Source organism: Tachyglossus aculeatus, chromosome X1 (assembly GCF_015852505.1).
Source record: "Tachyglossus aculeatus isolate mTacAcu1 chromosome X1, mTacAcu1.pri, whole genome shotgun sequence".
NCBI lineage: Eukaryota > Metazoa > Chordata > Mammalia > Monotremata > Tachyglossidae > Tachyglossus > Tachyglossus aculeatus.
Window position 1 is genome coordinate 32,725,738 of NC_052101.1, and position 18,377 is coordinate 32,744,114.

The 18,377-nt window shown below is 45.9% G+C and overlaps 1 protein-coding gene across 2 annotated transcripts in view; it reads right to left on the minus strand.

Moving 5' to 3' along the window:
* CYFIP2 (cytoplasmic FMR1 interacting protein 2) overlaps positions 1-14,718 on the minus strand; it is a 95,663-nt gene extending 80,945 nt beyond the window's left edge. Inside the window, exon 1 of one of the 2 annotated variants that reach the window (XM_038772329.1) lies at positions 14,635-14,718. The gene's annotated coding sequence lies outside the window, so the exon portion shown is untranslated. The remainder of the gene's footprint in view (positions 1-14,634) is intronic. The other variant, XM_038772330.1, reaches the window with a different exon arrangement.
* Positions 14,719-18,377: the final 3,659 nt, after the last annotated feature.

Here is an 18,377-nt window from a genome sequence, read left to right on the forward strand (position 1 = left end):
ACTACGTGCCAAGCACTGTACTAAGTGCTGGGGTAGTAGATACAAACTAATCAGGTTGGACACAATCCGCGTCCCAGATGGGGCTCACGGTCTTAATGCCCATTTGGCAGATGAGGTAACTGAGGCACAGAGAAGTTTCACTTGCCCAAAGTCACAAAGCAGACAAGTGGCAGAGCTGGCATTAAACTCAGGTCCCCCAACTCCCAGGCCCAGCCTCCATCCACAAGGCCATTCTGCTTCTCAGAAGTGCTTGTTCATTATGATTTTTTTTTAGGTTTCCAGGCTGAAAAGTCATCTCCTTCAAGAGCAAGGTGTATATTCTTAACTATATATTTCCATACTCGACAGGTACATGGCATACCTGCATTTTCTCAATGGGAAGGAAAGTACAGGTAAATATATTCAATAATATGTGAAAAGTCGAATTTGGTGATTGGGAAGAGTGGCCACTGATGACTATTGGGAGTACCAGATACTTAGTCGCAGTGACAGCACAATCTTTATGCCATGCATTTTGCTTCAGGTCACCTGAACCTACAATTTTTCTCCAAGAGGCTCCCTGGCATTCCTTTCACTTCCTCCAGAGCCACTGCAATCCCTTCCCAGATCAGACACCACTTCTGAGCCAAGGATCCCAGAGAAGGGAGGCTGGGAGCTGAAAATAAAAATATTGGACATAAAGGCACCCTGGGCCTTATCCATAACTACAAAGGGATGAAAACTCTCAGGATATTGACTGTCCAGCATAAACCCAGATGGCTGGATTTTCACTGAATGGGCAAGGCTGAGACAAGAAACTACAATTTGAGAAATTTAAAGACAGTGTTTCCAAAAGAGCTTGCTATCTATCCCATTCTGGGAGAGTTTTCTGTATTGCACCATCTCCTAAAACAAGAAAAAAACAGAAACAGCAAATACTGAAATTGAAGAATACGATTAAATTGTATTCAATACACAATAAATACGATTGAATGAATGAATCAACAACAGTTCTGTGGAAACTTTTCTTTTTGACTGAATGAAACTCTGAGAAGCAGCGTGGGTCAGTGGAAAGAGCCCGGGCTTTGGAGTCAGAGGTCATGGGTTCGAATCCCGGCTCCGCCACACGTCTGCTGTGTGACCTTGGGCAAGTCACGCAACTTCTCTGTGCCTCAGTTCCCTCATCTGTAAAATGGGGATTAAGACTGTGAGCCCCACGTGGGACAACTTGATCACCTTGTATCCCCCCCACCGCTTAGAACAGTGCTCTGCACATAGTAAGCGCTTAATAAATGCCATAATAATAATAATAATAATAACTCGGGAGACCTTTTGCTGCGGCTTTTTACTGCATTACCATAGGTTTGGCATTCAAATTCCCTCTCTTGCTTTCTTGAAGGGTGCACAAACACATCTTTTTCCCTGAGATAAGAGGCTAAAGTGCTCAAGCTCTCCTACTACTAATGGCCGTTGTATCTTCAGGCACTCAAATCCAAGAAAGAAATGTTGGGCCGCACCTGTTCAGACTTATAAAATTAAGCTTCTGAAATTTTAAAATGGCTGAATTTTCCTTTCTTCAAGACCATAATCCTGCCAAGTTTGAAGAGTTGAACTTCAGTCAACTTTGGGCTCCACAAACCCCAAAAGTGCCAAGAAATTATATTTCCCTGCTCTCTAGGACTTTAACAAAAATAACCTAAAAGTTGTGTTTCAGACTTTCCATAAGGTGTTTTTTATCCTCTGAGCACAGACCAAGTGTGAAGAGTTTCAGTCGCAGCAATCAAAAACTACAAAAGCGCATCTGGAGGCAAAAACTACTCTACAATCTTTAGTCCAAGAGCCATAATCCCCTTATATCTGAAAAACGATATAAGAACAACACCTGGGATTTAATGAGATGGCTGTTAGGCTGCAATTTGAAATTCCCAGAACTCCTTTCATGTTCTCGAGCAGCGCTTTCCCATGGTTCTTATTCAAGTGCATGAAGTAGGAGGGCCTACAAGAGTATTTGTGCACAATAATAATAATGATGATGAAAATAATAACGTTGTATTTGTTATGTGCTTACAATGTTCCAGTGTGCAGGTGAGGGAGCTGAGGCAGGAGAAGTTGGATTTGCACTTGGATTCGCTCCTTTTATTCACCCCTCCCTCAGCCTCACAGCACTTGCCTGTCTCCCCTTCTAGACTATAAGTTTGCTTTGGGCAGGGAATGTGTCTACCAACTCTGTTATATTTACTTTCCCAATTGCTTAGTACTCTGCACACAGTTAGCACTCAGTAAATACAATGATGCACTGAATGATTGCCAAGCACTGTACTAAGCATTAGGGTAGACACAAAATAATCAAACTGTACACAGTCCTTGTCCCACATGGGCTTGGTGTTTAAGTAGGAGGGAGAATAAATATTGGATCTCTATTTTTCAGAAGAGTAAACTAAGGCACAGAGAAGTTAAATGACTTGCCAGAGTCACATAGCAGGCCAATGCCAACACCAGAATGAGAATCCAGGTCTTCTGATTATATGATTTGCAAACAACATATACCAGTACAGACTGGAATGTACATTCCTGCAGTATTTCTCAAGTTGCAATTTTATTAATATTCTTTTAGAATGATCATTTCTGGGGCTCCTTTGCTCTCAGAAAACCTGATGATTTCCAAATCTGAGCCTTGTTGTGAGCCTAGGATAGGGCTGACTGAGATCCTTCAATAATGTTGCTCCCAGAAATAATAGGAGACTCTGACCATCCTGCTTAGACCTAGGGAAGCTAAAGGAAATCTCTTTCATTTACCTTTCCTTAGACAAAGTGTTTGCTATATTTTACCTTGCTTTGTGGTTGACTATATACTGTGCATCTTCCATATACTGATCCCCTTCTTTATTAACAACATTAGCCTTCCTACCCAAATATTTCTGGTCACTTTTGACATTTTCTTTTCTCTATTCCTTCCCACTCACCACTTTCAAACCCCACACCCAAAAGCCTACGGTAGAAAGGGAGAAGACCCACAAGACAGGAGAAGTAGAATAATAGTGGTCAGCCTTATTAACCCAAAGGACCCTCAGAATGTGACATGGATCCAGATTTAGCTATGATTTTGGGGGCTCCACTTTTAGGTGATAGAGAGGAACTTCACAGACTCACAGCTATGGTGATGGCAACGGCATCAGGTAAGAGAAAGGAGGAAGAGGAGGTGGAGGAGGAGGAAGAGGAAGAAAAGGAAGTGGAGAAGAAGGGGGAGGAAGCGGAGACTACCCAGTTTCCTCCTCCTCCTCAGCAACTGCCACTATCACATCACCATCACCACTGCAGCTGTATTAACACATTTTAGGGCTATGAATAAATGGGAGTTTCCAGCCCACATGAAAACACGTAATTCCAGGTGTGCTGGAAACTTCCACTTGTACACAGCCCTCCAACAGGCCAGTTCAGCTGGGCCACTGCCACTCAGGGGAAAGAGGAAGCTGTTTGGGTGATATGGTTTCCGGAAGGCTTGGTCAATCAGTGTTGCTATATTGTGCCACCGCTACCTGCTCCCCCTGCCCAACACGGAGAAGCAGCGGCCTCAGCAGACACCCCAGTTCAACAACCATCCTGGGCTGGGTCCCTTCTTTTTATTTCATTTACTGGTATTTGTTAAGCACTTACTATGTTCCAGGCACTGTACTAAGTGCTGGAGTAGATACAAGCTAATCAAGTTTAGACATAGTCTCTGTCTCACATAGGGTTCAAAGTCTTAATCCCCATTGTACAGATGAGGTAACTCAGGCACAGACAAGTTAAGTGACTTGCCCAAAGTCACACAGCAGGCAAATGACGGAGCTGGGAGATTCTGACTCCAGGCCCTTCTGACTCCATCCACTAAGCTGACTCCCATGCTCTAACTGCTAGGCCACACTGCTTCTCTTCTGCACAAGTGATGACAGCATGATGACAGAATGATCCCTCTCTCTTTTTCTTTTCTCTTTCCCCATCCGCCCCTCCTCCCCCAACCTTACCACCTCACAACATCTTCTAGAATGGACAATCAACAGGGGAAATGGCCTCGGCAACCCAGCCAGGATGGGGCAGGACTCTTGGGCTGGGGCTGTCACCAGAGCTTTCACCTCCCAAGAAAGAGCAGCCCCAGATGTAACTGGCGCTTCCTGGACCAGATCATGGTTGCCACCGTCACCAAGGTAGCTGAAGACATAGGCTGTGGAAAATAAACACTTCCTCTCCCCCTCTCCTATCTTTTTCCTTTCGCCTTGCCCCTCTGGCCTCACCTCTGGCCCACCTATGGTGAAAGCAGATGAAGATGGCTAGCAGAGGGAGAGTCTCCTCTCTGCTTTCTGTTGTTCTCTTTCTTTCCCTTCCCCCATTTTTTTTTACTTGTTTTCCCTGTTTTCACTGGCTCTTTCTTCTTTTAGAGAAGACTAGGCCTCACTTAAGGGAACCTGGAATTTGGACCCCAGCGTGAATGAGGCAGCCTTGAGCTGAAGGGCAAGATCACACAAAAGGGGCTTTGAGAGACTGATAATGTGGGCTGGGTTGAAAGACAGATGGGTCCCTGACAGGATCCTCACCAATTAACATCAACAAGTTTGTCACCTGCTTTGCTCCGCTCTGCAATTTCCTGTCTCTTGAGGTTTTAATCTGAGACAAGATAGAGGGAGGGGCCTAAGCCTGTCTTCCCTCTAACGGTCTTTGGTTTCCTTTTGTGCAGCGCGGGACCTGGGTACAGAAACTGTCCCATCCAATCAGAAAGTAGTCAAAATCCTATTTCTGTGAGAAACCTCATTTTTGAAGGGATGAGTTCTGGACCCTAGGAAACCTTCAGCAGAAACTCAAGAAAATAGATCTATTCAGGGAAAGCCTAGATCCTTCTGTCTGGAAACTAACTTGGGTAGCATCTGGGTTCAGCTAGGACCCACCCTCTGGATTGGCACATATGCCAGGATTCTCATGAATTATTTTCAAATTCCTTTCCTTTCTTTCTGCGACTGATCTCTTTGATGAAGGAAAGAAGCAAGCTTTGTGGCAACCGAGGCAAGGAGAAGTCTCTAGTAGCAGTGGCCCATGCCATTTGTGGCTGGGTGACTCGTAATTAAGAGCACTGACTTGGAAGTCGATAGATCCAGAATTCTGCCTCTGAGTAACTATCTGATTGGGGAAAGTCTCTTCTTAGCCTCTATGGGTCACAATTTCTCCACCTGTATAATGGGAAAACATCTGCCGTCCCAAACTCACGGAGGACCTTTGAGGTGGGCCATGTAGAGAGAATTACCTGAGTGACGTCTGTGGCCAGCAGCCAGTCGGTGTGAGGAAGTCTGGGAAATAGAAATATAGGAGGAAGCAGCATGACCTTGTGGCAAGAGCATGGGCCTGGGAATTACAGGACTACATTTTCATCCCAGTTCTGCCAATTGCCTGCTGTGTAATCTTGGGCAAGTCACTTAACTTCTCTGTGCCTCAGTTTCTTTATCCGGAAAATAAGGATTCAATGCCTGTTCTTCCTCCTATTTAGACTGTGAGCCCCATGTAGGACAGGGATTGTGTCCAACCTGATAATCTTATTTCTATTCCTGCGCTTAGTACCATGCTTGGAGTAGGGTAAGACCTTAATCATCATCAATCGTATTTATTGAGTGCTTACTATGTGCAGAGCACTGTACTAAGCGCTTGGGAAGCACAAATTGGCAATAATCGATACCATAATAATAAATGTATATATAGTCAGAGCAAAAACCCAAGCCCACTTCCATGAGAAAAAACATGTGCCAGGTGGCAAGAAGAAGGCCACAGATTCAGGCAGCCAGCAGCCCACACTGATCCCCTCTCTGCCTCCCTCACTCCCCCAGGCCCGCCCCTACAACCACTGAGGTTGCCTCCACTCAGCAGGAAGCTGGGATATGTGTGGTAGCCAACAGGACAAGGAGGGACATGTGCAGAGTGGGAACAGGGATTCCCCTTGGCATTACTTCTGCTCTTAGTAGTCCCTGCTCTCTGTACCTTGATTTCCTGTTTCGCTGCTGACCCCTTGCCCACATCCTTCTTCTAGCCTAAACTGCCTGCCGCTTCATATCCAACAGATCATCACTCTGCCCTACTACAAGCACATCTCCTCCAAGAGGCCACCCTAACCCCTCATTTCCCCACCTATTCGCCCTCCCTTCTGCACTGACTACCACATTCGTGAAGGCGCTATCATGCTGGTACAGTCACTCATCCTATCCTGCCTAGATTACTGCATCAGCCTCCTTTCTGACCTCTCAACCTCCTGCCTCTCCCCACTTCAGTCCATACAGCACTCTGCTGTCCAGATTATCTTTCTTCAGAAACGTTCAAAATCTCCAGGGGTTGCCTATCCATCTCTGTATCAAACAAAAACTCACTATTGGCTTTAAAACTCTCCATCACCTTGCCCCCTCCTACCTCACCTTCCTTCTCTCCTTCTGCATCCCAGCCTGCACACTCTGCTCTTCTGCTACTCTTCTCACTGTGCCTCAATCCCATTTTTCACGCCGCCGACCCCTGGCCCACATCCTACCTCTGGCCTGGAACACCCTCCCTCCTCAAATCCGCTACTCTTCACCCCTTCAATGCACCACTGAAGGCACACCTCCTCCAAGAGTCCTTCCCAGACTAAGCCCCACTTTTCCACAGCTCCCCCTCCCTTCCACATCACCCTAACCCTTTGCTCTCCCCCGCCCCCCGGCCCACAGCACTTATACCACTTATAAGTGGTACAGCACAGCACTTATACATAAGAGTATATGTATATATCTAAAATTCTGTTTATTTATATTGATGCCTGTTTACTTGTATTGATGTTCTGCCTTCCCTCATCTAGACTGTGAGCCCGTTGTGGGCAAGGATTGTCTCTCTTTATTGCTGTATTGTACTTTCCAAGTGCTTAGTACAGTGCTCTGCACACAGTAAGTGCTCAATAAATACAATTGAATTGAACTGAAGAGACTATGCATTTGGGTCTGTAAACCTTAAAGCACTTTGATTCTCTCCCCACCCCAGCCCTAAAACACTTATGTACACATCCTTCTACTCTTCCGCCTTGCCTATCTGTAATTTATTTTAACATCTGTCCCCCCACTACACTGTAAGATCTTTGAGGGCAGGGATACTGTCTACCAAATCATACTGGACTCTCTCCCAAGCACTTAGTATTGTGCTATGTATACAGTAAGCACTCAATACCACTGATTGATGATTGACTGATGGATCTTCAGGGGAAAGTGGCTGGAGGATAAAGAAAAGCTGGAATGTCTCCTAGAAAACAAAACTGGCCAGGCACATTTCGATTACGATTTTACATAAGACAATATTTAGAATTCTTGGATAGTAAGGTGACCAAGATCAAACAATGGTATATATTAAGCGCTTATTATGTGCAGGCACTGAACTAAGCATATAGAAGTGTATAATAGGAGTTGGCAGACACATTCCCAGCCCACAATGAGCTTACGGTCTAGAGGATATTTGTTGTTGCTGTTTATATTATTGTTTCTGCTTCAAACAGGGGCCTGGTCTTTGATTACTCTCAAAAGGACAAAAAAATCTAAAAATAAAGTGGATATTTTTTTTTCTCCCAGTTGCATAAGCAGCTTTGCACATAAATCAGTAGGTTGCCGGGAGGGCAGGCACACTGAGAGAATAGTTATCCTCGCACCTTCGAAACCCCCTGCCGCGATTTAGAGGCAAACCTGTCACTTTTTCCTTCCAGGGACAACATCCTATGAGGTCACGCAAAACTCAGCGGACCTTTCTGAGCCAACAGAGGAACAGACACGGTTTCAGTAATTCTGTCCTATCTGACCTCAGAGCCCCTCCCCTACAGAAGCCCCTGGGCTAGATTGGAGCAGTAAGGAGCAACTGTCATCTGGCCTTACCATCTCAGTTTAGTGCTCTGAAGGGAAGAATTAACTGCATTAAGAAGGGAGGATCCTCACTCCACTGGCTTGCTCAGCTGCTTCCTGTATTTTTAAGGCTGAGACCTTTCTGTCAAAAACAAACTCAAGCAGATGTCACCCACTCTGGAGTCCACACCCTTGTGGGTAGACCACCCCAGCAATCTGAAAAATGACTTCACACTTCAATCCCTGCACTTACTAGTGGCAATGCTCTATGCATGGGAGGGAACACTTACAACCCCAACTCCCAGCCGCTGAATCTGGTCCCAGGTAGCCCCAAAATGGATGCACGTAAGGCATGGAGCCGGGAAGAAAGAAGTGCTCTTCACCATTACCCCTGCCAACACTCAGAAAGGGTAGCCATTGCAACAACCTTAGCAACCACAGGAATGAAAGAATTCCTATCCAGTCAGTGAAACAAAGCTGATGTACTTCTAGATCAAAATGAAATAGCAGCTCCAAACAGCTTGTCTTGTCTTGTCTTATGCTGTCGAGTCGTCTCCCAGCCATAGCGACTCCATGGACACATCTCTCCCAGAATGCCCCACCTCCATCTGCAATCATTCTGGTAGTATATTGAGCCTAATACATCTTCTGTTTCGAATCTGGGGTTGCTTAATTTGGAAACACATCTTTTACGATGTATAAATTGATCTTGCTTCACTAAAGTGCTTCCCTTAAGGACCAAAATAAAAGATTGCTGGTAAAATTACATAGTAAAATAATGGAATCTGCCTTGGACTCACACAGAGAATCTGGATAACCCTTTCCACTAACTTATCTGCCATTAAAATGCATAAGCAGTCCTGCCATGGATTACTCAGAATTGTCCCCAGTATCTTTAAGGAACACAGTCTCGCTTCCTCTTGCATTCCCAGATTTCTCTTCTTCAGGAAAATCCCCTAGGAAATCCATAGCTTAGATCATTTTCTCAGGTCTAAGTTGCCCTGTGAATACACTACGTCTCACTCTTTGCCCCCTGTTTTATGGGTCAGGTTTTTTAGGGCACCCCAGCAAATGGTCTCAGTCACCTATAAAAATTCCAGTATTTATAAAGTTAGCATGAATAAACATTTGAAGTAGATTGGCTATTTACCCTGCAACTGGGGGCAGCTTTCTCTTTATACAAGGTGATGGATGGTGTTTGAAGATGGGTAGAGGAAAGGAAGGGAGGGAAAGCAGAAGGGAGAATAAAAATCCTTCTGAATGATAAGGAACAGAAAAAATTCCACCAGAAACAGAAGGGCACAGTCACAAATCCTTACAGAAAATCATATCATTTTTGGTGATTTTTAAAACCACAGTAACAATTTTTCAGGCAGCTTTATACAGAGCACTGGAAAATGATCCAAACATGATGGCCATTCTCTGGAATCTTTCCCTTCAATATTAGGTGGGCCTTGATTCCATTCCATTTGTTCCATTTTTCTGCTGCTATTCCAAATTTGTTATGCATAGTTTCAATGCACAGGCCCAGATGAATTCAGCCCTGGCATTCTAACCAGAGTTTGCCAACAGCAGTAGTTAACTCCTTGAGTTAATAAATAAGTACGGGCAGTTCTGCCAGAATCTGCATTTTCCCTACACATTTTGGAAAGAATGTGATGGCACAACTAGGGAACACTCTTCTGATAATGTGCACCTGTCTGCCTAGAATGTAAAATGGTATCATAAGAAATGACTATGTGCATACAAGCAACACTGGACATAGACTGAACACCGGAGTACAAATTTTTCTAGTGGTACATTCTCTCGTGCGCTCGCTCTCTCTCCGAGTCGCTCTTATTTTTAAGCGGGAATATCTCGCGAAGCCCACCTCACCCTGACACCAAATTCTGAATCACAGTACCAGAACAACAAACTGAACCAGACTGAAACTGAATCCAGATTCAATGCCGAGAATGCCAGTGTGCTTTGTGTAGTTGCCCTTTGGGTTCCTAGGAGATCTATTCCCACCGGACCTTGGGACAGTTCTGCAGGCTGTTGGGATTCAAAACAGAGAAGGGCCCTTGTATGCATCCTACCCCAAACTCCCCACAAATGATTTTCTAGCCATTTCTAATCTGGTGGTAAGCACAGCCATGTTCTCCACAAAACAAAGTGCTGTAGATCATTATTTAACACCTGGGCGATCACACTCGCAAGTGCATGAAAAATAACAAGATGGCTAATAATCAAGTCTGTGCACAGAGGGATTCAGCAAATCACCTTCTCAGATCTTGTCTAGGGCTTTGGTTGGCCCCTTGAATGAGCTTTTCTTTCATTGGTTTAAACTTTTCAAAGTGATGCATCAATAAGGAGGGAAAATTACTGTTCAGGAAGTAAACAGATCCTGCACAGAGGTCTGAAATATCTGCCAGCACAATGTACCTCTTCAAAATGCTTCTTTCACCAGTTTTTATCAACATTTCTCTTTTCCTTACGCCAGTCCCAAGCAGCACTAAATACAGCTCCGTCATCGAATGCCACCAGTTATGAACAAAATGGCAGTTACTGGTAAGTTGGCATTTTAGGAGACCCCTGTCACAAATTACATTTTGAAATGCCTCCCTCTTTCTCTTTCTGCGTGTGCATGCGTGTGTGCGCACATTTGTGTGTGCATGTGTATGCCATTTTAGAGCAGTCATCCAAGGGCCACTTAAAAATTTCTGAATCACAAAGTCCCTTTCAGACCCTTGCTGACTTGGTTGGACAGACCACAATTCTTCTTTCTGAATCAACATATACAATTAATAAGCAGCCCCTTGAGGAACGAAAGGCACCCATTCAAATTGTTCTAACATTTGGGAATATCATGATTCTTGAATTTCTGTGGCATTTTTTTAAAAATCTCAGACTCTCTAGCTGTTTTGCAGACATAATCTCATAAACCCTCACAGCGAGCAGGTATTTTATCAGTGGAGAAACTTAAAAAAGAGAGTTGTGGGATTCACAATGGTCACCCCGCAAGTCAGAGGTAGAGTCAGTCACAGGAGGAAGGGAATACGTCAGTATTATTGTTATAGTGTACCTTCCCAAGCGCTTAGTACAATGCTCTGCACCCAGTAAGTTCTCAATAAATACGACTGACTGACTGCTGTTTCTCCCACTGTCCAGAGCACGAATGCTAAATAGAACACATCTACCAGCTCTGTTGTATTATACTTTCTCAAGCACTTAGTAGAATGCTTTGAACACTGTAAGCACTCAATAAACACCACTGATTGATAGGTGCTTTGGACACACTTTAAGAGTAAAATAAAACAGCCCCTTCATATTTTTAGTGAACACTATAACACAGGGACTACTTGGAAGAAAAAATCTTCCCAGATCTTCCATTTTAAACCTTGAAATCTAAAATTATCCCTTTATTTGAAAGTTAAACCACATTATGCAACTGAAACAATTAAATCCAAAGGTTGGCTATTGTGCACAAAAAAGCAGTCTTTACATTTCTTCCAAACTTACTCACTACACTACCACTAAGTTCATTCAATCATATTTATTGAGCACTTACTGTGTGCACAGCGCTTTGCTAAGTGCTTGGGAAGTATAAGTTGGCAACATATAGAGATGGTCCCTACCAATCTTGACGACTCCCTTGAACATGTTATTTTACTGCCCTGGAATTTATTTTACGAAAAACTGTCGAGGATTGTATGGATTTTTCTTTTTTAGGGTTTGAATCCATTTTCAGCATCTCGCTTAGGCCTGTATGGAGTCAATTCTAACAGCAATGCTTTCAAGTCACAGGAAGCGTTTCTCTTGAGAATGTCAGCCTCTTCATTTTTGCACTGCAACCTTTCACCTGCTGAGCAGCATTCTCACTTCGGAAAGGTGTGGGGAGTCCCTCGCAAGGCCGCGAAGGATAGCGGGATCAGGGGAGGTTCCCAGGGAGACCACGCCTGAGTGGCAGTGACCAAGCCCCCCTACCAGCCAAGAATCACAGCAAAACAGCTTCTTCAGCCATGGAGCCCCAAACCAATGGAGGTACAGAGGCTGAACACCATGGTTTGCTTGGACCCTTGAAGGCGACTCGAAGGAATACAGAGGGGCTCAGAAGAATTCAAGTGGCCATGGCCAGATTTTCAGTGCTGGGGGTGGTGGTAAACAAATAAAAGTCCTCTTGTGCTGCGCGAAAATTTAGGAGGAACTGCTCCCAATGTTGATGATCTCACAGCTTTATTCATTCATTCAATCAATCGTATTTATTGAGCGCTTACGGCCTGATTCTGCTTGCTGGACAGTGAGCGGAATACAGGCAGCGCACTCACTGCGAATTGTAACCTCTCACTGAATGGACACCGAAGAGGCATGAATTATTTAGAGGGAACGTTGTGTTCGCATTGCCTTTTTTTCTTTCCTTTCAAGTTCAGTCCCTTTCTGTGGCAATCCCTGGTCTAATGGCCATTGGGGAGAACGATGCATAAATTGGGAAATCCATTCTGGGGCTTAAATTCAGTTTATTCCGATGACTTTTTCTCTTCCATTTTCCAGAACAGACACAGCTGGTGGGTTTGGGTGCCTATGGAAGATTGGCAGTGAAATCAGAAGGGATCTCAGAGGGTGGCAATCCGCAGGCTGTGAGTTTAGGGCCGGTTGGGGAGCACAGTTTAGTTAAATAACAACACTGCACTTCGGGCAGAAGACTGCGCCAGTGTAGCAGAGCAAATGCAGTGCAAGTGACCCCCAGCCACCTACACCCACTCACCAGCGCTTAGATCATCATCATCATCATCAATCGTATTTATTGAGCGCTTACTATGTGCAGAGCACTGCACTAAGCGCTTGGGAAGTACAAATTGGCAACATATAGAGACAGTCCCTACCCAACAGTGGGCTCACAGTCTAAAAGGGGGAGACAGAGAACAAAACCAAACATACTAACAAAATAAAATAAATAGAATAGCTATGTACAAGTAAAATAAATAAATAGAGTAATAAATATGTACAAACATATATACATATATATAGATCAGTGCTTTACACATAGTAAGAGCTTAATAAATGTCATTATTATTATACATCCACCCAGATCCATTCCGGCCCCTGGTCCCCTTGGTATCTTTCTCCATGGCATCTCCAGAGGCATGATTGCTCAGCATCTCCCCATCACCTGCAAAGCGTTTACCTAATCCCTGCGATTCGCCCTGCTCTTGCCTCAAAAACGGAGCTAGGGCCAGCCTTCCGGCACTGTTTTTCGCTCGCCCACTCGTTTTCTAATCATTTAGGTTTGTTGGGGTTGTTTTTTTTCTCGTTTTTCGCCGGCTACAGCAGCCGAGGCCCAACCACTTGCCCTCCCCTCCTTCCCACCTCTGGTTTTTCAGGCTAAACCCTTTAATCCCCAATCCTGCTGTTCCTTTCTGGTTTGTGCTTCTTCCCCAGGAGGTGCTTCGAACGGTGCTCAGCGCTTAGCACATAGTAAACACAACAAATATTATTATCAACAAATTAACAAATAATAGTATTGTTATTATATTATTAATAATATTATTAATATTATATTTGTGGGGGGTGGCTCCCCGGGCAGCGCTTAACAGTGCTTGGCACATAGTAGGCGCTTAACAAATATCATTATTATCCCTGCATTTGCGGGGGGTGGCTCCCCGGGCAGTGCTTTGAACAGTGCTTGGCACATACTAAGCGCTTAACAAATACCATTATCCCTGCATTTGTGGGGGGTGGCTCCCCGGGCAGCGCTTCGAACAGTGCTTGGCACATAGTAGGCGCTTAATAAATACCATTATTATTATCCCTGCATTTGTGGGAGGACCCCGGCTCCCGAGGAGGGACGGCCTCCATGGCCGGCTCCCTGGGGCAGTCGGGGAGGGAGCTGGGGCGGGGGGATCAATCAATCAATCAATCGTATTTATTGAGCGCTTACTGTGTGCAGAGCACTGTACTAAGCGCTTGGGAAGTCCATATAGAGACAGTCCCTACCCAACAGTGGGCTCACAGTCTAGAAGGGGGAGACAGAGGACAAAATCAAACATATTAACTGCCCGTATGCCAGGCGGGCCGCTCACGTTGGCCGGGAGGCCGGTCAATCAATCAATCAATCGTATTTATTGAGCGCTTACTGTGTGCAGAGCACTGTACTGAGCGCTTGGGAAGTCCAAGCTGGCACCCTACAGAGACAGTCCCTACCCAACAGTGGACTCACAGTCTAGAAGGGGGAGACAGACAACAAAACCAAACATATTGACTGCCCGTATGCCAGGCGGGCCGCTCACGTTGGCCGGTCAATCAATCAATCATCAATCGTATTTATTGAGCGCTTACTGTGTGCAGAGCACTGTACTAAGCGCTTGGGAAGTCCAAGTTGGCAACATATAGAGACAGTCCCTACCCAACAGTGGGCTCACAGTCTAGAAGGGGGGGGGACAGAGGGCAAAACCAAACATATTAACTGCCCGTATGCCAGGCGGGCCGCTCACGTTGGCCGGTCAATCAATCAATCAATCATCAATCGTATTTATTGAGCGCTTACTGTGTGCGGAGCACTGTACTATGCGCTTGGGAAGTCCAAGTTGGCAACCTAGAGAGACAGTCCCTACCCAACGGCGGGCTCACTGTCTGGCTGGAAGGCCGGGATGCTGCAGGTGGCTCTAGGCCTAGTGGGAGCCATTGCTCCTCCTCCCTGTCCTCCTCTTCTTCTTCCTCCCCTTTCGGCTGACTGGATGCCCTCCCCGCAGCTCGGGTCAACGCACCTGTGCCCCCCATTCCCCGGGGATGCCCATGCCCACCCCATGCCCATCCTTACCTGCCGGGGCACAGCGGGCAGGGCAGGCCCGGCTGCAGTGGGAGATGGATGCTCCGCTCGGCTCGGCCTCAGCCGGCTGCCTGGAGCTCCACCCCCTCCCCTTCTTTCACCACCTCCTCCTCCTCTTCCTCCTCCTCCTCCTCCTCTGTGTGCCACACAAAGAGCAGGAAATGGCCGCAGCGACGGTCCTGCGGCCCCCCCTCCCCTGCCAAGGGGCTCCCGGCCCGCCCAACCCGGGGGGAGGGATGGACAGGGGCGCTTAGCAACCGGAGAAACCTTGGGAGAGAATCATGCATCCATCCATTCACTCATCATCATCATCATCAATCGTATTTATTGAGCGCTTACTGTGTGCAGAGCACTGTACTAAGCGCTTGGGAAGTGCACGTTGGCAACATATAGAGACAGTCCCTACCCAATAGTGGGCTCACAGTCTAAAAGGGGGAGACAGAGAACAAAACCAAACATACTAACAAAATAAAATAAGTAGAACAGATATGTACAAGTAAAATAAATAAATAGAGTAATAAATAAGTACAAACATATATACATATATACAGGTGCTGTGGGGAAGCATCATCATAAATCGTATTGAGCGCTTACTGTGTGCAGAGCACTGTACTAAGCACTTGGGAAGTACAAGTTGGCAACATATAGAGACAGTCCCTACCCAATAGTGGGCTCACAGTCTAAAAGGGGGAGACGGAGAACAAAAACCAAACATGCTAACAAAATAAAATAAATAGAATAGATATGTACAAGTAAAATAAATAAATAAATAAATAGAGTAATAAATATGTACAAACATATATACATATATACAATTGTATTTCTCGAGCGCTTACTGGGTGCAGAGCGTTGTACTAAGCGCTTCGGGACGTACAAGTTGGCAACATTAGAGAGACGGTCAATCAATCAATCAATCAATCGTATTTATTGAGCGCTTACTGGGTGCAGAGTGCAGTACTAAGCGCTTGGGAACGTGCAAGTTGGCAACATAGAGAGACGGTCAATCAATCAATCAATCAACCGTATTTATTGAGGGCTTACTGTGTGCATAGCGCTGTACTAAGCGCTTGGGAACGTACAAGTTGGCAACATAGAGAGACGGTCAATCAATCAATCAATCGTATTTACTGAGGGCTTACTGTGTGCATAGCGCTGTACTAAGCGCTTGGGAAGTACAAGTTGGCAACATAGAGAGAACGTCCCTACCCAGCAGCAGGCTCACAGTCTAGAAGGGGGAGATAGACAACAAAACATATTAACAAAATAAAATAAATAGAATAAATATGTACAAATAAAAATAAAGAGAGTAATAAATACGTACAAACATATATACAGGTGCTGTGGGGAGGGGAAGGAAGTAAGGCCGGGTGGATGGGGAGGGGGAGGAGGGGGAGAGGAAGGAGGGGGCTCAGTCCGGGAAGGCCTCCTGGAGGAGGTGAGCTCTCAGTAGGGCTTTGAAGGGAGGAAGAGAGCTAGCTTGGCGGATGTGCGGAGGGAGGGCATTCCAGTCCAGGGGGAGGATATGGGCCGGGGGTCGACGGCGGGACAGGCGAGAACAAGGCACGGTGAGAAGATTAGCAGCAGAGGAGCGGAGGGTGCGGGCTGGGCTGGAGAAGGAGAGAAGGGAGGTGAGGTAGGAGGGGGCGAGGTGATGGAAAGCCTTGAAGCCCAGGGTGAGGAGTTTTTGCCTGATGCGTAGGTTAATTGGTAGCCACTGGAGATTTTTGAGGAAGGGAGTAACATGCCCAGAGCGTTTCTGCACAAAGACAATCCGGGCAGCAGCGTGAAGTACGGATTGAAGTGGGGAGAGACAGGAGGATGGGAGATAGGAGAGGAGGCTGATGCAGTAATCCAGTCGGGATAGGATGAATCAGCATTCCCAAGGCAGGAACACAGCCTAGTTGACGAAGCACGGGCCTGGGAGACGGAGGACCAGGCTTCTGATCCCCATACACCGCTTACCCGCCATGGGACCTTCGGCAAGAGAAGCAGCGTGGCTCAGTGGAAAGAGCCTGGGCTTGGGAGTCAGAGGTCGTGGGTCGGCCAGTTGTCAGCTGTGTGACTTTGGGCAAGGCACTTCACTTCTCTGGGCCTCAGTGACCTCATCTGGAAAATAGGGATGAAGACTGTGAGCCCCCCTTGAGACAACCTGATCACCTTGTATCCTTCCCAGAGCTTAGAACACTGCTTTGCAAATAGTAAGCCCTTAATAAATGCCATAAAAAAAGAAAAAAAAGAGCTCGGGCTTGGGAATCAGTTGTGGGTTCTAATCCAGGGTCCGCCACTAATCAGCTGTGTGACTTTGGGCAAGTCACTTCACTTCTCTGGGCCTCAGTTCCCTCATCTGGAAAATGGGGATGAAGATTGTGAGCCCCACATGGGGCAACCTGATGACCTTGTATCTACCCCAGCGCTTAGGACAGTGCTTGGCACATCGTAAGTGCTCAACAAATACCAACATTATTATTGTTATTAAGTCATTCAGCTTCTAGACTGTGAGCCTGTTATTCATTCAATCATATCGATTGAGCACTGACTGTGTGTAGAGCACTGGACTAAGCGCTTGGGAAGTCCAAGCAGGCAACAGAGATGGTCCAGCCCCAACAACAGGCTCCCAGGCTAGAAGGGGGAGAGAGCTAGTTGTTGGGTCGGGACCGTCTCTGTTGCCGATTTGTACTTCCCAAGCACTTAGTCCAGTGCTCAGCACACAGTAAGTGCTCAATCTTACTATTGAGTGAATGAATTTAGCTTCTTTGTGCCTCAGTTTCCCCAGCTGCACAATGCGGCTTCAATACCCATTTCTCCTATTTAGACTGTCAGCCCCAGATGGGACAGGGATGGTATCTGGCCTGATTATGACTTGTACTCCCCAAGCACTTAGTACAGTGCTCTGCACACAGTAAGCGCTCAATAAATATGATTCAATGAATGAATGAATGATTAGCGTGACCACCCAGCGCTTAGAACGTGCTTAACACATAGTAATCATTTAACAAGTACCATTAAAACATGAAGCATCTCATTTCCTACCCTTCATTGATTCATGTTTCTGCCTCCAGTCATGGTGGTACCTCCCTACTCTTTATCTTTAGCACCCACCCAACTTCTCCCCTAGGAAGAGAAATTACCCAGGGATTGTCAACTCTGGGACAAAAGTCCCTGCCCACTGCCAGCCTGAGAGAGGGGAAGATGGGGAAGATTAGAGAGGAAGCGTGACTTAGTTGGAAAGAACACGGGTTTGGGAGTCAGAGATCATGGGTTCTAATCCAGGCTCTGCCACTTGTCAACTATGTGACTTTGGGCAAGTCACTTAACTTCTCTGGGCCTCAGTTACCTCATCTGCAAAATGGGGATTAAGGCGGTGAGCCCCACCTGGGACAACCTGATAACCTTGTATCTCCCCCAGTGCTTAGAACAGTGCTCTGCACGTAGTAGGTGCTTAACAAATACCACCACCATCATTATCATTATTATTAAGGGGAATGGAGGGCAGAGTGAGTCCATAATTTTATTCCTTAATGCTCTCAGCTAGGCCGTGACTTCCTACTCAACCCTCCAGCTTTCTCACTCAGCTGCCTTTAATGGACTGGAGTCATAGTCTTGACTTCTAAAATGTTGAAGAGAAAGAAGATTGAAAAAATCGAAACTCACCTCAAGCAACCGGTAAATCCCCCAAACAGCCCACAGCACAGTCCATTTAGACTGCAACTTGGGCAAATACATCTGCCTAATAG